Raw genomic sequence first — 22,967 nt, forward strand, 5'->3', positions numbered from 1 at the left:
ATATGCGCTCGAGCAATGTTTATTATTACCTTCAGTGTTAAGTAAAACTACCATTTCAGATTCTGGATATCACTCGGTTCCGATCACGGGAGAGACATACTGAGGAACTGGCCCCGCAAGCCGAATACTGGTCGGATAGATGGATACTGGATACAAGTCTTGGCGTTGGAGGCAAGTTCGGGGGCTACTGAGGGAGTCATGGACTAAGGGGTCCTCGGGGCGACAGCACATTGTACATGGGCCGAACAGGTGGGGCCATACTATGACAGGATATCTATGAAGTTGTGGTGTGCCCTCCAAGTCAAGAAGGTAGAGGATTTCTTTGATTCCTAATTGTAATCTATCTTCCGTAACCCTAACCCTATCGGTGTCTATATAATCCAAGGGTTGTAGTCATTAGGGTTAGAGCTACATTCATCACCTCATAGCACTTAGGGTTTAGCTCATGCTAATCTCGAGGTAGATCTACTCTGTAAACCACATTATATATTCAATAAAATCAAGCAGAACGTAGGGTTTTACCTCTTGAGAGGCCCGAACCTGGGTAAACACTGTGTTCATCGTCCCTTATTACCCATCAATCCTAGAACCACAGCTCGGGACCCCCTACCTCGAGGTCTGGTTTTGACACCGACAACCCCCTTCTCCATTTTAGAGAGAGCCATCAGAACGTGCCTACCCTTCCAACCTACATTTTATGAGAGAGAACCGCCTACTCATGTGTTGAGATCAAGACATTCCAATCCAACCACAAGAATCTAGATTTCTAGCCTTCCCCAAGTTGCTTTCCACTCAAGTTTGTAAGTGCAGCTAGTGCCCCTTAGTGATTTTAGTGTATTGAAGACTTATAGGTTAAGGGACTAATGTGTTTTTGAGTGTACACAGGTCTATAAGTCTATGAGGAGTTTGATATTTACAGAGAAAGTCAACCCCTAAAAATGAAGTTCTTCGACTGAAGACTTCGGATTTCTGAAGACTTTGAAAGTGAAGAAATTGCTGCAATCCTGAAGACTTGGTATTCATTTGAGGAACATGAAGTGTGAAGACTTTTGTTTTCGTAGTTTCATTTTATCTTTCTTGAGTCATAGGAAACACCGTACTGTTAAAGGGGGTCGAGGAAATACTAAGTAAAAATTTCCATGTGATGCTCAACTCAAAATCCTACACCTACCAATCCCTTCGAGTGAAGCCATTGGAAAGCTCATACAGTTCAGTCATATTCTTCAGTGACAGAGACAAAGTTCTTTTGGTCTTTGAGGAATTTGTCCTGACCGAGGAGTTAGGAATCCACCAGTGTGGATTGCCTAAATAGTGAGGAACATGATAGCCCTGAGGAATTTGATACTCAAATTTCCAACTGTTGTCATGCCTTGTGCCAGCTGTCCCAAAATATCTACCCACCTAATGGTCATATCATTGAAGGGCATTTATGTCTTATCATGTCGGGCTGCTCCCTAGGCTATAAATAGCCGCCCCCTACAACCACTAACTGGTTGGCTGCCCCGAGAGAACTTGTCATTTGAGAGCATCCCATCCTCCGAGGACTTTGAGCGAAAATCATCAAGTGAGGAAAACCCAAACCCAAACACCTACAAACCCCAAGTGATTGAGCATCACTGAAGAGATTGATCCTGCGTGGATCCGACGCTTGTTACCTTTAAAGACTGTGCTTCTTCCTGATGGTTAGGCGTCAAGGTCTAGAGCATCCAAGAGGAATTGTGGATCACCGAGTGACCAAGTCTGTGAAGGTTCGGAAGTCACCTGAAGACTTACCACGAGTGATTGGGCGAGGTCTGTGTGACATTAGCTCAAGGAGAATACAGTGAGGACTGTGTGTCCGGGACCATGTGTCCTCAGGTTTAAATACCTATCCGATCCAACCAGATGTACAACTGAGACAACAGTTGGAACTGGTCTACCAAATCATTGTCTTCACCAAGCTCACTGGTTCTATTTCCTCAACTCTTTCATTTCCTCATAACTGTGTTGAGTGCTTGTTCGTATTTCATTGAAGACTTTGACTGCAGACTTTCTCAATTTCCTTAATTCAATTTCTGCAGTCTGTTTGTCTTCATCCTGTGTTTACGCTTTCTGTACTCTGTGCTTGTTTTCATTTCATCATGATGACTATGCTTGTGCTATGTTATGTTTACTTTTGAGTACTTATTCTACTACTAGTAGTTCTTGCTAAGGAATTTCCTCACCTGCAATTTCCTCAGTGAAGAATTCATAAAAATCGCCTATTCACCCCCCCCTCTAGTCGATATAACGCACTTTCAATTGGTATTAGAGCAAGGCACTCCCTTGTTCTGTCTGATTTTGGTTTAACCGCCTGGAGTTTTAGTTATGTCGACCACAGGTATGATCAAGGTCTCTGCTGGGTGTCCTACCTTCGATGGGACGGACTACCCCTACTGGAAGAATACGATGCGAATACATCTTGAGGCAATTGAAAACGATCTCTGGTATGTTGTGGAAAATGGTGTTCCCTCAGTCACACCTTCTCTGAATGCAACTTATACTACTGGAAGAGATTCAAGCAACTCGACTCTCAAGCGAAGAATATCATATGTGGCCATCTGAGCAAAGGACGCTATGGAAGAGTGAGTGCGTTGGAAACTGCTAAACTTATATGGGATAGGCTGTCCAAGGTCAATGAAGGAGTCTCAACACAGCGTGACTCTCGAGTTGATGTTCTTCACAATCTCTTCAACCGCTTCAAAAGACTCGAAAATGAAAATGTTCAACAAACCTTCGATCGCCTCACTGAAATCTCAAATGAGCTTCAAGCACTTGGTGCCACTGACATCACCGACCATGAGGTGGTGAAGAAATTGTTGAGAACGCTTGGTTCCTCATTTGATACTCTAGCTTTAATGATAGAAGAACATGCTGATTACAAGTCACTTGATCCTGCTGATATCCTCGAAATGCTAAATACTCATGAGTTCCAACTTGCTGAGAAGAGAGATCTCTATGGTTCGAGCTATGGCAGATCACGTGCCCTGAAGGCCAAGGCAGTGTCTAAATCTGAAGATGAAGATTCTGGTAGCAGCCTTGGTGATCCTGAAGAACTGAGCCATGATCTAGCACTGCTCGTGAAGAAATCCTAGAAGTTCTCAAGACGTGGTCGCTTTGGAAAACCCTCAAGGAGCAATGATTCCTCATCCAGTGACTACAAGAAGAGGCTTTGTCACAAATGCAAGAAACCTGGACCCTACATTCAAGATTGTCCTCAGTGGGAAAAGGAATCAAAGAAGAAGAAATACAAGGATTACAATTCTGAAGACGCGAAGAAAAAGAAGAAATCCTCAAAATCTTCATCATCAAAATCCTCGAAGTCTTCATTTTACAAGAAGAGCAGCTCCAAGAAGGCTCGGGCATTCATTGGCAAGGAAATGGACTCTGAGGCTGAATCTGAGGAACATGAGGAAGAGGAGGCATCTGAGGAGCTGAGTCTGGTGTGGCGAGCATGGCTCTCGCTACTACTTTCGTCAGTAAGTCCATCTTCAACTCTGAAGAAAATGGCTTCACCAACATGGCTGATGGACACCATGATGACTACGCTCCCACCTATTGCTTCATGGCAAAAGGCGCCAAGGTACTCAAATACCCCTCCTCTGAATCAAGTGAGAATGAATCTGATGAAAACCTCAAACCCAGCTACTCCAAACTTGCTAAGATTGCTGTAAAACAACAAAAGGCTTTTGAAAAGGTTCAAAACATGCTTGACAAAAGTGATGATATGTCGGGTGAAGAGATGGATCGCACTAAAACCTTGACCGAAAATCTTCAGAGACTTCAGTCTAGGTTTGACAACCTTCAAGGTCATCATAACACTCTCTTATCTGATCATGAGAAGCTTTCATATGAAATTTTTCAAAGAAAGCAAGATCTTGAAAAGCTAAGAGTGAGTTATGAAGATCTTCGGAAGGAGCGTGATTTATTACTTGCTCAATAAATCAGCGCTTCTCGGGAAGAATTTGTTCCTCCATGCTTGAAGTGCATTGAATGTGAATTTGCTAATTCTTCACCTGAATGTTCAAATGCTGCTAATGTTTCAAATTCTTCACCTGCCTCTGCTATCACTAATTCCTCATCTGAGGACATTGCTAGTATCACTAAAGATGCAGGGCTGAAGGAATTGTACATGATAGGCATGTACAAAAGCCTCAAAGGGCATTAGAGTCTTTGTGATGTACTTAAAAAGCATATCCTCAACAGGAACCCTAGGAAAGAGGGTATTGCCTTTGAGAGGAAACTCAATGCTGATGGTACATATTGGAAGCCTTAGCAGTACCCCAAAACCTCATGGGTTGCTGCAAAGGGACCTCCAGTTGATACATCTAACTTATCTGGCTTTGCATGTGAATCTCCTCATTCTGATGATGAGTCATTTGACTCCAACTATGAACTATTCAAAAATCAGAATGGTGAAATATTTGCTAGATATGTTGGCACTAACTGCAGGAACGGTACTCCTATGAAGAAAATCTGGGTTCCCAAAAGGTGCCTTGAAATTCTTCAGGTGAATGTCCTCAGGACACCACCTGTGAAGAATAGGAACCCCAAATCAAATTCTTCATATGGACCAAATTCCTCAAAAGGATCAAAGTCCTCATATGAATATCATCGTGCTAACAACTCTGTTTCGCAGGGAAGAGCTAAGGGCTATGAATATGAGCATTATTCTTCTAATCATTATGTTCATAAGTCCTCGAAGAATTTCTCTGCTTATTCATATGCTTATCCTAACCCCTCTTATGTGAAACGAAATGGGTTGGCATCTATGCCACCTTTCTCATATGGAGCTCGCAGTTTGCCACCCCTTCAGATGTGGGTGGTGAAGAAAAGGAACTAATCTGTTCTGCAGGGTCAGGTCTCTAAACGTACGTAATCGTTTGAAGAATTTGCTGGAGACCTAAGTGTGCTTGAAAGGACGCAGGCTAATCATGAAGAAATGAACTTTCATTTCTCACGTCCTCATACTGCTTTATCTGTTCTCATGCTTGATGAAATTGATCTGATGAATTGATGTCATATTCTTCACTGATGAAGTATATGAGTTCGTAAGTTGCACTAATTCATCTGCAGGATGATCAACCCAAAGCCACTGAGTGGGTCCTCGATAGTGGATGTACAAATCACATGACTGGTAACAAGAATCTATTGATGTATGCTCCCTTATCACCATCGCATCTGAAGCATATCATCTTCACTGACAAAGGCAAAAGTCAGGTATTGGGTCTAGGTAAGGTTGCGATCACAAAGGATCGACACATGGACAAAGTCATGCTTGTCGAGTCCTTAGGATACAACCTCATGTCTATCTCAATGCTTTGCGATCTTGATATGGTTGTTGTGTTTGGCAAGTACCGTTGTGTTGTGCTTATGGAAGCTGACAATTCCAAAGTCTTTGAAGGCTTTAGAAGAGGATACTTGCATATTGTTGATTTGTCTACAGGACCACAACCAGCCGTGTGTTTACTTGCAAAAGCTTCAGAAGGCGGCTCTGGCATCGACGACTTGGTCATGCAGGCATGAGGAATTTGCACACGCTTGCGAAGAAGAAGCATGTTATTGGCATTGAGAATGTCAAATTCCTCAAGGATCACTTATGTGGAGCCTGTGAAGCTGGAAAGATGACCAAGGCCAAGCATCCAGCGAAGACAATCATGACTACCACTCGACCATTTGAATTGCTTCATATGGATCTTTTTGGCCCTAATCATTATTCTGCTGTTACAAATGATGCATCTCTATATGGCTTTGTTATTGTTGATGATTACTCTCGTTACACATGGGTACACATTGTCACTTACAAACATGAAGTGTAAGAACTCTTCAAACGATTTTCCTTGAGGGCATCAACCAACTTTGGTGTGAGGATCAAGCACATCAGAAGTGACAATGGAACTGAGTTCAAGAATGCTGGTCTTGATGACTATCTTGATGAACTTGGTATTACACATGACTTATCTGCTCCTTATACTCCTCAGCAGAATGGCGTCGTGGAGCGCAAGAACAGAACTCTTGTTGAGATGGCTCGCACTATGCTTGATGAATACAAGACACCTCGTCGTTTCTAGATTGATGCAATTGATACTGCGTGCCACATCATCAACAGAGTATATCTTCACAAATTCTTCAAAAAGACTGCATATGAACTCCTCATTGACAAGAAACCCAATGTAAGTTATTTCAAAGTCTTCGGTGCTAAATGTTGGATTAGAGATCCTCATCACAACTCAAAATTTGCACCGAAAGCACATGAAGGTTTCATGCTTGGTTACGGAAAGGACTCACACACCTACAGAGTCTTCAACAACGTTCTTCATAAGGTTGTTGAAACTATAGATGTGCGGTTCGATGAAACTAATGGCTCGCAAAGAGAGAACCTACCTTCTGTGAGAGATGAACCAGCACCTGAGGAAGCTATCAAGTTCAAGGCTACTGAGGATGTCATTCCTATTGAAGAATCTGCTGAAGAATTCATTCCAGAACATGAAGAACGTCGAGCTAATGCACCTGAAGAAAATACTAAAGAAAATGGTGCTGAAGAAAATGCTGATCAAATTCCTCAATGACAACTAGCTCATCCTCGCATTGCAAAAGAAGTGCAAGTTAAAAAGATCATCAATGACATTAAAGCACCAGGTCCTCTCACACGCTCAAAAGCTTCACATTTATCTAACTTTTGTGGGCACTATGCTTTTGTCTCTATCACAGAGCCCACTAAGGTAGATGAAGCATTTCTGGAGCCTGAGTGGATTCAGGCCATGCAAGAAGAATTACATCAGTTCAAGCTCAACAACGTCTGGGAACTGGTCAAACGTCTAGATCCTCGCAAGCACAATATCATTGGCACAAAATGGATCTATCGCAACAAGCAAGGCGAAAACGACCTTGTGGTAAGGAATAAGCTACGGCTTGTAGCTCAAGGCTACACACATGTTGAAGGAATTGATTTCGATGAAACTTTTGCACCTGTTGCTAGACGTGAGGCTATTCGCATATTACTTGCTTATGCTAATCATCATGATATCACTCTATATCAAATGGATGTGAAAAGTGCATTCCTCAATGGTAAGCTTGAGGAAGAAGTATATGTTGCTCAACCCCCGGGTTTTGAAGATTCAAAGCATCCTGACAAAGTCTTCAAACTCAATAAGGCCCTCTATGGCCTCAAGCAGGCCCCACGGGCGTGGTATGATACTTTGAAGGAATTCCTTATGAAGAAAGGCTTCAAACCCGGTTCACTCGACCCTACTCTTTTCACTAAATCTTATGATGGTGAATTGTTTGTGTGCCAAATATATGTTGATGATATTATCTTTGGTTGTACTAACCAACGTTATAGCGATGAATTTTCCTATATGATGAGTGAAGAATATCAAATGTCTATGATGGGAGAATTGAAATTCTTCTTAGGTCTTCAAATTCGTCAACAACGCAATGGCATATTCATATCTCAGGAGAAATACCTCAAGGATGTACTGTGGAAATTCGGCATGCAAGATTGCAAAGGCGTCAAAATTCCTATTCCCACAAATGGCCATCTGTGCACTGATGAAAATGGTATCAACTTCGATCATAAGGTATACTGCTCCATGATTGGTTCTTTATTGTACTTATGTGCATCTAGGCCAGATATTACGCTTAGTGTATGCATGTGTGCCCAATTTCAAGCTACACCGAAGGAATCACACCATAAGGCTGTGAAGCATATTCTTCGATATCTAGCTCACACACCAACACTTGGATTATGGTACCCCAAGGGCTCGGCTTTTGATCTCATTGGATATTCTGACTTTGACTATGCTGGTGATCGTGTGGACCGCAAGTCAACATCTGGTACATGTCATTTCCTCGGACGATCTTCGGTCTGTTGGTCCTCGAAGAAACAGAACTATGTATCACTATCTACTGCTGAAGCTGAGTACATTGCCGCTGGTTCTTGCTGTGCTCAATTGCTATGGATGAAGCAAACTCTCAAGGACTACGACGTCAACATAAAGAATGTGCCTCTCTACTGTGACAATGAGAGTGCCATCAAGATTGCTCATAACCCAGTTCAGCACTCGAAGACAAAGCACATTCAGATTCGTCATCATTTTCTTCACGATCATGTGTTGAAGGGTGACATTTCTATTGAGCATGTGAAGACTGAAGAACAGCTAGCCGATATCTTCACAAAGCCCTTGGATGAGAAGAGATTTAGCAAGTCGCGGTGTGAGCTAAATATCTTAGAATCTTCGAATGTTCTTTGAAAAGGACACTCATCCTAACACTTATGCAAAATTGATGACTTAGATGTGCAACACATGAAGAAACGTTTTTCTTCAAATCGATGAAGAATAACACTCTAAGTGTGAACAAATTAACGAAGAATTTGATTCTCAGAACCCTACGACAATTGTATGCGGTGTCTGAAATCATCATTCTTATACGGTGGGTCACACCACCACCAAAAAGTTGAAAATCCTCAATCTAACTTTTTTGTGTTGAAATTCCTTAGTTGTTCAAATTCTTCAACTTTGCATTGTCTTCACTGTTTCCATCGTTTTTCTTCATTGGCTATATATATATATATATATATATATATATCTAAGTTCATGTCATGTACAACATTCACTTATGGCTATTTCTTCAAGTTGGTTTTTCTGCTAACTGAATGTGATCGGACCCTTCCCCCTCTATGCTATACTCAACCCAATCTGTTCACAAATTCTTCATGTGCGTTCTATTTGAAACTCGTTCAAAATCTTCACTGTGTCCTTGTCAGCTGAAGAAATTGCGAACAGAACTTTAAAACCTATCTTATCTAAATTTCGGCTTTGCCGCTCAAACCGTTCCGCATCCCACGATATACTTATCCATTCACCCACGATCGCACACGATCTCCACCTCTCTGTACGTGGGTGACACATGTCAAGCGAATGAGAAGGGTCAGGGGCACGTTCGTCCAAATTCTTCGGGCGAATAGTTTTTCACCTTGGCTATAAATACCCCCCTTCCCCTTCCTCACTTCCTTTACTACGCTTGACCTCTCTCCATCTCGAGCTTCTCAAACCCTAGCGCTGCTGCTACATCATCATCGCCGGTGAGGAAAAGCTTCACTGCCTCGACCTCATCGCCATCGTACTCGCGCCGGCCGCGGAAATCTTCACTCTGCCACCACCATAGCTGTCTTCCTGGGCGTAGAAGATCTGCACTGATGAACTTCACATCTCCACTTTCCAGTTCGTCGTGTTCTTCATCCAGGGTAATTAAAAGTTACTTTTACTGCCCTCTTTGATTCAAATGTTTTCTACAAAATCCTCAAAGGTGTTTTTCTTCGTACCTTCACACACTAAAACACCTCACATGTCATCTGTTCTTGATTCGTTTCTCTAAGCTATGTTTTTCTTCAAGATTCCTCAAATGTGTGGATTTTCGATCTATACATCTCTGGAACCTAAGACAAAGAACGTTTAGTGAAATTATTCAAGACTCATTTGGTCAAATTCCTCAAACTTGTTCTTTATAAAAAACCTTCTGAGAACGCATATGACCTCTCCAAATTCCTCGCAACTATACTCTGTTCACAGGTACTCATGTCAGCTGCTAAATGGCTAGGTTCTCATCAACTTAACTCATTTGCAGTGTTCCTCGAAGAAAAGTTGGATACCTCTTCAGAGAATTCAATTGTTCAAATTTCTCAACTGAAGAAAATGGTTGATGGTAAGAAGCCACAGAAAGGAGGAAAGAGGCCCGAGGTCAATACTGCTTTTGAGATCCCTGATGACATACACAAGTACTATTTGCACTCCTGATGAGGCCAAATTTGGTAAGGAGGACAAAAATCAGCGCAAGGTGCGCATTCCAAGAATAGAGAGGAGATAGGCAAGAGAGTGGAGCGACACTACAAAAAAAAACACATCCGTGACCTTTTGGGCCGAACGAAATTTTTTTCTGTCATACATGTGGTGGGCTCCTACTTCTATGACAAAACCCGGTATCATCATAGATGTGATGGGCTCCTACTTCTATGACAAAAAATCATGACAGAAAATGGGCTTGTCATCCTAGGCGGGCCGGAGACGCAGCTGCATGACATTCTTTGGGCCGTCCATGACGGAAAAAACCATGGTAGAAGCGAGGGGGAGGAAAATTTCGAGGAGTTCCCGGTTACGGTGGGAGGTCGGGGGCCGAGCGATGCGCGCTTCTCTCGTACACGTACGCGCGTGTGTGCGAGTCGTTGGCTCTAACTGAACCCGAGCGAGGCGTTGGGCTCTAACTGAACCCGGGCGACTGCACTGCAGGCTACGCGTTACTGAACCCGAGCGATCGATCGATGGCTGTTAGCTTAACCCGATCGAGCGATTCCTTCGCTACTGCTGCTAACTGAAGCCGATCGATGCTACCTCTGGATGAACAGTGAGCGTGGCGGGGGGGGGGGGTGGATGAACAGTTCCCGGTGGGGGTGGATGAACAGGACCCCGTGGTGTTGCCTCTGGATGAACAGGACCCCGATCGATCGAGCCGGTTGGGGCTGGATGAACAGGACCACCCCATGGAGGGCAGGATGAACAGTAGCCCGTGGAGGGGTGGTTGAACAGGAGCCCGTGGAGAGGGCTAGATGAACAGTAGCCGGTGGAGTAGCGCGCGGTGGAAGCTGGATGAACAGGAGCCCGTGGATGAACAGTCGCGGGTGGAGGCTGGAGGAGGTCGACGGTGGATGAACAGTAGCTCGTGGAGGCTGGAGGGGGTCGACGGTGGAGATGAACAGTATCCCGTGGAGTCCCATTTTGCGGTACGCCACACCCCTCTCGATGAACAGGACCCCCGTTTCGACCGTAGCGCTCCAACACAAGTCCGTTTCGTCCGTTTTGCGGTACGCCACACCCCTCCCAATCAACAGGACCCCCATTTCGACCGTAGGAGGTCCGTTTCCTCCGTTTTGCGGTACGCCAGACCCCTCCAGATGAACAGGATCCCGTTTCGAACGTGGCCGGTCGAACACAATGTCGTTTCCTCCATTCTGCGGTACGCCAGGCCTCGTTTCCATCGCCTGTTACGTCCAAGCCCTCCCGATGAACACGACACATTTCGTTGCCTCCCCATGAACAGAACGCATTCTGTTGCCTCCCCATGAACACGACCCATTCCGTTGCCTCCCCATGAACACGACGACGATGCTGTTTCCCCGTTCCGACCCAGCCATCTACACGAGCCCTGGCCATACGTATGTGCGAGTAGGCGTTCGAGACCCCGCCCGTATGTACACATACGTGTCCGTATTTTCTTTCTTGCACCCTGGCCGCTGTACGTACGTGTACATGCTACGTGCGCGCCTCTACTACGGCACGTGCGTGCCTCTACATCGACCAGTATATATGTACGCACACGTTCGCGACCAGAATGACAACGCTACGTACGCTTCGACCAGGTGGGTCTCGACTGTCAAGCACTTCCTTGCATGTGAAGATGTAGCTGGTGGGTCCCAGCAGTCAGGGAGGCAAAATACGGTGGTCCGTCCGGTGGGTCCCCGCTATTAGGTGGAGGAATAATTATTTTGCACGTAATAAGGAGGCACTTCCTTGCTGCGGCCATGGACCTAGCTGTCAGCCTCTCCACGTACAATCCACGTCCGATGGAAGCCGTTCCTTGACCACGTTGACCAAGACGCCGAGAGCACCATGGCGGTGGACAACGGCGAGGCCTAGGAAGGGGACGACACGGAGCCGGGGAAGACGCGGTAGTGGATGCCCACGCGTAGAGGAGTACGAGGGTTCACTTGTTCGCTGCGGTGTGAGGCTGCCGTCGCCGCAGAATAATAGGGGGTGTGGGTGAGTAGAGGGATGGCCTGGCCAGTGGTGGGAGTAGTAGGGGGCGGTGAGGCCTCCGCCGCATTGCAGCCGTCCATGGGAGGCAGGAGCATGAGGCACGACCGGCGCTGGTTTGGGCGGCTGGAGCAAGAAGACCAGAGGTTGAAGAATCACTATGGCTGTTGGATGGACATCGTACAGTCACTAGAGCTAGAATCGTGCATATTGACTAAGTTTACAAAGCCCTCCGTCCCCGTCAACTTAGTAGGCCCACAAGTCAGCCTCCCACCAAGGTGGGTCCCAGCTAGCAGGGGGTATTCATTTTTTTGAGCGTAATAAGGAGGCACTTCCTTGCGTGCGAAGATATAGCTGGTGGGTCCGAGCTGTCAGGGGCGGTAATGTTTTTTTCGCGAAATACAGAGGCCCTTTCGGTGGGTCCCTGATGTCAGCTGGAGGAATCATTATTTTGCACGTAATAAGTAGGCATTTCCTTGCGTGCGGCCGTGGACCCAATTGTCAGCCTCTCCACATACAGTCCACTTCAGATGCATGTCGGTCGTTGACCACGTTGAGTAGGCCGCGCCAAGAGCACCAGGGCGGTGGACGACAGCGAGGCCTAGGAAGGGAACGACACGGAGGCAGGGAAGACACGGCAGTTGTTTCCCACGCGGAGGGGAGTACGACTGTACAAGGGTTTACTGGTTCATCTGCCATCGCTGGAGAATAACATCAGGTGTGGGTGAGTAGAGGGATGGCTAGGCCAGCGATGGGAGTACGGTGGGGCAGTGAGGCCGGTGCGGCAGCACAGCCGGCCGCGGCGAGGAGGGAGCAGGCAGTCCCGCCGGTGCTTGTTTGAGCAGCTGGAGTAGGAAGAGCAGAGATTGAATAAGCACGACGGCCGTTCGATGGACATCCAACAGTCATTGCTTGTGCGTCAACCTTTTTTAGGAAAGCCTCAAATCTGTGGAAAACAGCATACTGCCCATCTGCCATTATTTCTAATAATTTACAGCACATTTGCTAATTCTTAAGGTTTTTTTGGAGCCCATATTCTTTTTGTTGGCATTATAGCCCATATTGAGGCCACGGTTAAAAAATTAACGAAATTTTGCATATTTTGGTGCGGTCCGGACTATTTTTAATCCCGAAATTTCGACTCACATTCAAACTGATTTTAAAAATAAATGTATATCTATATAAAATCTAACAAATTCTCCACGCATAAAAATTAATGTAATTTAAAATCTCGAAATGAAAAAAAGATCTTTTAAACTAATTGCCGGTTTGATGTGTTTTAAAAATGTACAACCCATTTCTCATTACTGATGGGCCATTTTCTCGGCCAGCCGAATGAAGCTCACCTCGTCTTGAAAGATTTGCAGCCCAACAGGCCTGACAAAGCGACTTACTTGGAAAATCACAAAAAACTGGGCTGTGGTCGTGGACCCAGCTGCCAGCGTCTCCACGTACAGTACTCTTCCGATGGAAGTCGGTCGTTGACCACATTGACCACGCCGTGCCGAGAGCACCAAGGCGGTGGACGACGGCGAGGCCTAGGAAGGGGACGACGCAGAGCCGGGGAAGACGCGATAGTGGATGCCCACGCAGAGAGGAGTACGAGGGTTCACTGGTTTGGCTGCGGCGTGAGGCTGCCGTCGTCGCAGAATAACAGGGGGTGTGGGTGAGTAGAGGGATAGCATGGGCCAGTGGTGGGAGTAGTAGGGGGCGGTGAGGCCTCCGCGGCATCACAGCTAGCCACGAGAGGCAGGAGCACGCGGCACGACCGGCGCAGCTTTGGGCAGCTAGAGAAAGAAGACCAGAGCTTGAAGAAGCACTACGGCCGTTGGATGGACATCGTACGGTCACTGGAGCTAGAATCGTTCATATTGACTAAGTTGAAAAAGCCCTCCATCCTCGTCAACTTAGTAGGCCCACAAGTCAGCCTCCCACCATGGTGGGTCCCAGCTAGCAGGGGGAGTATTCATTTTTCTGTGCGTAATAAGGAGGCACGTCCGGTGGGTCCGAGCTGACAGCGGGGGGGGGGGAGTTTTTTCGTGAAATACGGTGGTCCGTCTGGTGGGTCCTAGCAGTCAGGGGCAAACATTTTTTCACGAAATACGGTGGCCCATCCGGTGGGTCCTAGCAGTCAGGGGGGAAACGTTTTTTCCATGAAATACTGGTGGCCCGTCTGGTGGGTCCCTGCTGTCAGGTGGAGGAATAATTATTTTGCGCGTAATAAGGAGGCACTTCCTTCCGGCTGCCGTGGACCCAGCTGTCAGCCTCTCCATGTACAGTACTCTTCCGATGGAAGTCGGTCATTGGCCACATTGACCACGCCGCGCCGAGAGCGCCATGGCGGTGGATGACGGCGAGGCCTCGGAAGGGGACGATGCGGAGCCGGGGAAGACGCGGCAGTGGATGCCCACACGGAGAGGGGTACGAGGGTTCACTGGTTCGGCTGCAGTGTGAGGCTGCCGTCACCGCAGAATAATAGGGGGAGTGGGTGATCGGAGGGATGGCCTGGCCAATGGTGGGAGTAGTATGGGGACGGTGAGGCCTCCGCGGCAGCCCAGCCGGCCACGGGAGGCAGGAGCATGCGGCACGACCGGCGCTGCTTTGGGCGGCTGGGGCAAGAAGACCAGAGGTTGAAGAAGCACTACGGGCGTTGGATGGACATCGTTGACCATGCCGCGCCGAGGGCACCAGGGCGGTGGACGACGGCGAGGCCTACGAAGGGAATGACACGGAGTCGGGGAAGACACGGCAGTGGCTGCCCATGCGGTGGAGAGTACGAGGCTTGACTGGTTCGGCTGCCGTCGTCGGAAAATAACAGGAGGTGTGGGTGAGTAGAGGGATAGATACGCCAGGGATGCGAGTATGATGGGGCCGTGAGGCCTTCCCGGCAGCACTGCCGGCCACGGGAGGCGGGAGCAGGCGGTTCCGACGGCGCTGGTTTGGGCGGGTGGGGCAGGAAGATCAGAGACTAAAGAAGCACGATTGCCGTTAGATTGACATCTAACGGTCTGACGCTGGTAGAGTGGATTGTTGACTAAGTTTCTTTTTTGAGAAACCTTGTGTACGCATGAACTTAGTAGGCCCACAACATAAAGCCCATTTGCTATTTTTTTATAATTTGCAGCCCATTTGCTAGTTCTTAAGTAATTTATTACAGCCCATTTTCTGCCCAGGACCACGGTCAAAAAGTCCAACCTTATTTTGCATATCTCGGTGGAGTCCGAAAGGATGTAATCCCGAAATGATAAACATTTTTTTAAGAACTTATTGATTTGCCAAAAAAATTGTTTTGTTTTTGTAAGAAAATAAGACGTGGGACAATTTAGTTGGTTTAAGGGAAAACCAGTGGTAAAAAAAATCAGCGCTGGGTGGGAAAAAACAACAAAAATAAGGATGTAAATATGAAAAGGGAATTTTATGTGTTTTCAATATAATGGTACGTGTATATGAACTAGTAAAACTATAGGTAGAGATTAGAAAGCGGATGTAGGACATGCGTTTCAAGAGGAAAATAGAACTGGGCTGTGTGTTTGATTCAGTAAAAAAACAGCCTGCAGATGTTGTAAGACAAAATATAACTAACGCTGGCGGGCCAGAGGCCAATAGATACCTGCTGGATCATTGTGCCCCGTTGTCGTCATGGGCTGGGCCTGTTAAAAACAAAACAACCCTGGGCAATCTACAGCCCATTTGAAACTTGCTCGACCTGAAAAAACAATATACGCGCTCAATAAATGAGAGAATTCTGCAAGTACAGACTGATAACTGGGATGCATCACGGATATTGTTTTTTTATCGTGATAATAAGTGCATGAACTTGTTTCGAAAAAATTGGAGAACTGGGAATTCGAACGGCGGGTGCTTATGCTACCAATGAAATAAAAATCAGGTGCCTGAAAATTCGTTTTGAAACAAATGATTCAGCTTTATATCCATGTCGACCCTCGGCATGATGGTTGGAAGCAAATGCAAGTTCATACCAAAAGATCGTTAACAACAATACCAACTCGGGGACGACAAGGTAGTACAACTACCAATACCAAACTAACTTATAATCTTTTTACTCCTGGCCCTAGTGTTCGTCTGGTAGAAAATCTTGCAGAGGACCAGCTCCCGCTCCTTCTCTTGCTCCAGGTCCCCGAGGTGGTACTGGTGCATCACCTAGTTGGTCCTCTGCTGGTCGAAGTTCTTGTTGGTGTGCAGCACCAGAACCTTTTTTGCTGCCCATCTGGTGGCCGTTGACCATCACCGGCAAGGTATTGCCGGTCTTGTGCCACATCGCGTGCATGTCGCACTCCGACTGTATCTTGCGACGCGTCCACGCGCCCCTTTTGAACGCCCTAGAATTGCGCTGGAAGAAATGCTTCCTTAGGCCACTCTATGATACCTGCAGTATTGTGGAATACAGGTTTTAGTGTACCTAGTTGGCATTTTCATAACATCTTTGGCATGTTGCAGTCACTTGTTTCACTTTTTATTAAATGTCAAATTGTAATTGCTTCACCAGGTCTGTGTCTAAAAAGAAAAATAGAGCTATAAACAAAGGAATATGTTTGTGCAAGTAGACGGCCGATCGGTGTCTTACCTGGAAGTTTCTCGGGTTGGGTGTAACATATGCCGTCCTCGCTGTCGATGGTTGGTATGAACAAATCGATGAGAGACTGAAATCTCGCGCTGTCAGCACTCACTTTGGCCTCAAGGTGCTCGATCAGCTCCTGATCCGTGGGGTCGAACTTGACGCCAGCCGGCAGCATGGGCCAATCCTTGAAGCCTAACTGATATATATAGAGTAGCACAATCAGCCCTATATAGAGGCGATCAGTTGTTCCAGAACTCCTTAACCGATGGTGACAAAAGGAAAAAAACCGATCGCACCAGCTCCCTCCCAATCCCCCAATCCCACCAGCTTCTCTGAACTTCTCTATCCACCAGCTCCCTCCTAATCCCCCGATCCTCGACCCCCGCTGCGCCCCAGTCCCCCCCAACGCCGGGCAATGTCGCCGGAAACCTCTGCCGCCGCGCGTTCTCCCAGACCACCTCAGTCGAGTTTCCCCGCCACCACCGTCCCACACGATCCACGGGCCCCGTGCCGCCGGACCCCCCGCGCTGCAGGAGATCCCCCACGCAGTCCTCGGTCGCGCGCCCTCCCCGGATCATCCCGTTGCCGTGCGCCTCCTCGGATTCTCCTGCCGTCGCGTGCCCTCCCCGGAACCCCACGTGCCCCGCCAGATCCCGCCGTCCCTCCACGATGCGGCTGCCGCATGTCTCCACCCCGCGTCGCCTGGTGGAGACAAGATTTGGGGCGGCGCCTGGCCACCGCGCGCCTCCATCGGGCCCTGCCACCTCAGCCTCCTCCCGGTGGTGCTCCTCCATCGACGAAGTGCCTTGGATCCGGTGACGAGCTCATGGCCCACACACCGCTGCAGGGTACCTCCTACCCCTTACGCCCGACACCTTGTTGCCCATTGCATTCTCTCCCCCCTGTGGCCGCATCTGGTCTTCTTGAGTCACATGCCAGCTCATGCGCTATTGCTGACCCATCGAAGTTTTTGCGTTGCTGCAGCACGGTGGAGAGGGTTCACCGCCTACCCATGCTTCTCTCTCCCCTCACCTCATTCCCCTGTCCTCAAGAGAGGCGCAATGATAGAGGGATCGGTGTTGAACAAATCCTGCTGTATGCTAATTTCATCTAGAGCGACTACTGCAGTTCGCCCTACTTGACAAGGGCGTTTAAAAGCAGATGATGCCCTATAGTAAATGATTTCTTTGTTGTTATACTCCATCGGTACTATCTTGAATCTCAACAATTTCATACAAATGGTCATTTTGCAAGTTACTGAGCATGTCGTTCTCTTCTTGTGCCCATGATGCAACCCCTGTATTTTTTGGATGGGTTTGGTGACGTAGCTGGCTTTGGATGCAGCAACACAGCCTATGGATACAGTTGCTGATGCAGCTATGGATATTGTGCATGATGCTGCTACTATGTGCAATAGGGGATTTGCTTTGATTTTTTTAAAAATGTATTTGGATGAGTTCCCCCCAAAGGAAGAGTTCCCACAAAAAAGAATGTTTGGCAGGTCAGATACAAAAACGACTGAAGGTCAAAATGATAGTAGAGTGTGATACAAAAAAAGGAGAACCTTGTAATAAAAATATTAGTTGAACCAGAAAAGAAGATAGCAGTGAAAGTATGTGTGTGATGCAAGAAGAGTACTAGTTGTACATGAAGTTCAAAGAAAATCCCATGTGTGCTCCCCACGGCACTCCCAGGGACATGCCACAACAACCAATAGACCTCCATCATGACGCTCACTCTAGAATTTGTGTTACACTTGAAGTTCAACACAGGAAGTATGTGTGTCTCATAAGTTCAAAAATTTCTAAAAAAATCCTTGAAGTTCAAATTTGAATAATAGGGCGGTCCAATGTATATTACAAACGTGTGATTTTCCCCGTTACTATAGAATAAAGCAAGAATTTCGAAAATTAAAAATGGAGCATTTTGAAAAGTTTATAAAAAATGGCGTTTCTACATTTTACTAAACAATTGGAGAAGTCCAAATTTAAATAACATAGAAGTTCAAAATGTTTATTCCAAAACCAAGAAGGTCAAATTAAAAAAATGAGTGGCTTAAAAAGTTTGTAAACATGGATTTGCCCCATTTTTTTAAGATCTGGAAGTTCAAATTTAAAGAAGTCAGTGGTTCAATGTTTATTACATAACTAGGACTTTTCCCTTTACTAATGAATAACACCAAGAAGTACTAATTAAAAAAATAAAGTTGTTTGATGTTTATAAAAATCTTAGATTTCCCCCGATACTAAAGATTAAAATGAGAAGTTCAATTTTAAAAAACAGAGTAGTTTAGTGCATATTAAAAACATAAATTTTGGCTCTAATTTATGTTTTTGCGAAGGTCAAAATGTTGTGTTCGAGAAGGTCGAGTGTGTTATCTCAGCAAGCTCAAATAAAAATTAAACATGCAAGGTAAAACATCTGAGAGTTGCGATTTTTTAGAACTTCAAGTGACAAACAAATTTGACAAGAGCACAAAACAAAATTTAAGTCTAGAAAAACCACTTCTAAAAGAACGCAAAAGAATGTTCTCTTTGTTATCGATTGCAAAATGAAAAATTAATGAAAGGGGGAATGCAGTTTACGCATTTTCAAAAAGAACTAAGAAGTTCAAATTTTAAAAATAGAGAAGGTCAAAAATTATAAAAAATGACTTTCATTGTTTCTAAAATTAAAAAAACACTGGAAGTTGAAATTGAAATAATGGAAAATTCAATATTTATTACAAAACTATGATATTGTCTTTACTGAAAGAAATAAATCAAGAAGTACAAATAACAAAAATAGAGAAGTTTCATATTTATGACAAAACTCAGATTTTCCTTGTTACTAAAAAATAAAATGAAGAAGTTCAAATTAAAAAAAGGAGAAATTCGATGGATATAGAAAAACTCAAACTCTTTCCGTTTCATGGAAAAATAAAAGTATGAAGTATAATTTTAAAAAAAATTAAAGCTTATTTAAAAACATATTTTTTTAAGAATAAGACTAAGAAGTTCAAACTAAAATAAAAGAGAAGTCCAAAGATTATGAAAAACTCAGATTTTCGCGTTACTAAAGTATAAAACGAAGAAGTTCAAATTAAAAAAAAGACCAACTAAAAAAAGTTTAAAAATAGATTTTCTCCATTTCTAAAAAAACTAGAAGTTCAAACAAAAATAACAAAGTGGTTTGATGTTTAATTAGAAACTAAGATTTTACCATTATTAAAATACTCAAATATCCCATGGTATTGAAGAATCAACCGTGAAGTTCAAATTTCATAAAAAAGATTAAGAAACAAAACTAGGAAGTCCATATTAAAATGATAGATAAGTTCGATGATTATAGAAAACTCAAATTTTCCTTGTTATTTAATAATAGAAACAAGAAGTTCAAAAATAAAATAACAAGAAGTTCAACTTTTAAAAATAGAGCGCTTCAAAATTTCATAAAAAGATTAAGAAATAAAACCAGGAAGTCCATATTAAAAAGATGGAGAAGTACAATGATTATGGAAAACTCAGATTTTCCTCGTTATTAAACAATGGATACAAGAAGTTCAACTATTAAAAATAGAGCGCTTCAAAATTTCATAAAAAAGGATTAAGAAAATCAGATTAAAATTCATAAAAAAACTCATATATTTTCATGTATCCGAGAGAAGATCGGATTGATAACTGCCAGAAGTTCACGTACTACACGGTGTGCATTTTGTATTAAAAAGAATAAAAAAAGCAAAGACTAAAAGTTTGTTGATATAAGTGCAAGTCCTCCGTCGGAGAAATTTTAAAAAATATTGTGAGAGAGGTTTATACAAAAGAAATACCATTTGTGTAAAACTTGACGAATGGATGAGAAAATTACAAATAAAAAATACGTCACAGAAGTTCAACGTAAAAACAACAGGAAGTTCACCTACTACACTAAATGAATATCAGATGAAAAACTTTAAAATCGTCGCGAGTATGAAAAAATGAGCAACACGGGAAAGTTGCATGTTTACAGTAGTTTTCCACTGGTATATCACTTGCTCAATTCCGGTGAGCGGATGGAGAGCTACGAGCAGTGGACGCAGAGCTACGAGCAAAAAAAACACGTGAAAAACAGAGTGAAGTTCAAGTAGACATGCTGAGAAGTTCAGGTTCTTCACGCGGTGCATTTTCGAAGAATCTGTTTCGCGATAAAGGCAGAACGAATGATCTCGCCATTTTCGAAATTACTTGAAAACGGTCAGGATTCAGAGAAAACCATCAAATTGAAAAAGTTTCGCATTTTCAGTAGCTTTTCATCGGTATATTATTTGCCCCATTCCGATAAAGTTTGTAGAAATTACGGCAAAAATACGTTTTAACCATTTTCAAAACTGACATAAAACCGTAATGAATTAGGAGAAACAATATATACAAAAAAGTTTCGCATTTCTTCAAGCTTTCCAACGCCATATCATTTGCTGCATTTGGACGTACGGTTAAAACATTAGCTCGAAAATACGAACTCGGTGGAACTTGTACCATTTTCTAAATTACTTTTAAACCATTCAAAATCAGAAACAACTTTTAACACAAAAAAGTAGCGCATTTTCATAAGCTTTCCAACGCCATATTATTTGCCTCAATTGGATTAGTCGTTTAGAAATGGCATCAAAAATACGAACTCGGGTGTTCGGTTTGCGAAATTTTATGATTTTCTGAATTACTCTTTAACCGTAGGGAATTAGAGAAAACTTTCAACATGTGGAAGGAGCGGTTTTGCAGCAGCTTTCCAACGCAATATTATTTGCCTCATTCCGATAAACGGTTTAAAAATGCGATCGAAAATACGATTCACGTTTTTTATATGAAGAAAAAACGGTTTTCAAAACTCCTCTTAAACCGCTTACATTTTGCCAAAAATTTAACTTGGGTCATGATACTGATGTCCATAGCTATCCAACGGTATATCGCAAGCCCCATTTGGACACCTTTTAGCTGAAGTTCAACCTAGTACTCGGGGAAGGTCAGGTGCGTTACTCGGGAAGTTCATGTTGTGATCAGAATATTATTCTGATCCCGTGATCAGAATAGTGTTTATGTATATATATATATATATATATATATATATATATATATATATATATATATAGAGTAGCACCATTCTGATCCTGGGATCAGAATAGTTATTTGGATCACAATCGCCCCTATATAGGCGCGACGCCATGCTCCCGAACCTGTGCGATCTAAAAATAGGAAAAAACATATCCCCACCCACCCCACCCGCAGCGTATCGAACCCCCGCCTCCACCCAATCTCAGCGTGGCGGCGCCTGACCCCGCAACCCACCCCCGCCGGCGCCGGCCTGCTCCCACCCGCACAGCCGCCTGCAACCCGCTGAACCCCAGTCGGCCGCCGCCCTGAACTTTCTCTCGGATCCTCCGGATCCAGGCACCAGCGTCACCGTGCCGCAGCGCATTCCACCCCCGCGCGCCACCGCCCAGGATCCGGCCGCCGCCCCGCCATCGCCCACGGATCCGGCCGCCTGCTCGCCATCACCCACGGATTCGGTTGCCGCCGGCGCCATCGCCCATGGATCCGGCCGCCGCCGCGCCATCGCGCACCTTCCTCCTCCGGCCAGGCGCGCAGCCACGACACGTCCTCTTAGCCAGCATGCCCCGCCGCCTCCACCTCCCTTCCCCGGTGGCACCCGCCTCCGTGATGCGCCCCCAGCAAGGACGCGTCGCTGGCCACATCTTCCTTCCCGTCAGCACTCACCCCGCCGCCTTGCATCCTAGCGCAAACATCCGGTGAACCACCAACCCATAGTCCCGCGCTCCGCCATGGATGCACCTACACCTGCTTCCTCAAGTGCGAGTCCCCCTGGCAACCCCCACCCACCGCCACAGTAGCTATCCTGATTGAGGCCCTGCCCAATAGTTTGTGTTATTTTCGGTGTTCCTTCTACTAAAAACAGAGGAGAACGGCTGCTCGGATTTTCTCTAAACTTCCTTGTTCTTCACTATGGCGATACATGCTCAGCTCTCCCTCTCTGAACTCCTGCAAAACAAGTATGTGTGATGCTAGCTAGAAGATGAATTCAGTCAAGAAAAAGAGTGTTGCATGTTTGCTAACTGTAGTTGTTATTTGAAGCTGCACATTTACATCAATACATGCTTCAACAAAAAAAAGAGTGTTGCATGTTCAGATGCTCCTTGCCTTTAATTTTGATCTTTAGTTTTCTGAACTGAATTGGACTATTGTGTCATCTTCTTCCTAATTTTCCCATGTGAAAATTGTATGAAAATGTTATCTTCTTCCTAACTTTCCCATAGTGAAGAGCTATCCACCACACAAGATGCTCCTGTTCACACCACAACTCAATTAAAATGAGTGTCTGCATGTGCTTGTGATCTGCAACGAATGCCTGGTGCGAGCGATAAATTTAATTGAGCATCCGTAATGCTGTTGGAGAGGTAATCTGGAGTTAACTGAAGTCCAACTATTACGCTGGACAAGGTTCGTATACATCATAGTTGGCAAAATTCGACCCTCCCTAGCATGCATGTTATTTTTAATATCACAAAAATGAGTGCATATAGTTGACGAGAA

The sequence above is a fragment of the Triticum urartu genome, chromosome 6A, assembly GCF_056163025.1.
Source record: "Triticum urartu cultivar PI428250 chromosome 6A, HENAU_Tu73, whole genome shotgun sequence".
Lineage (NCBI taxonomy): Eukaryota > Viridiplantae > Streptophyta > Magnoliopsida > Poales > Poaceae > Triticum > Triticum urartu.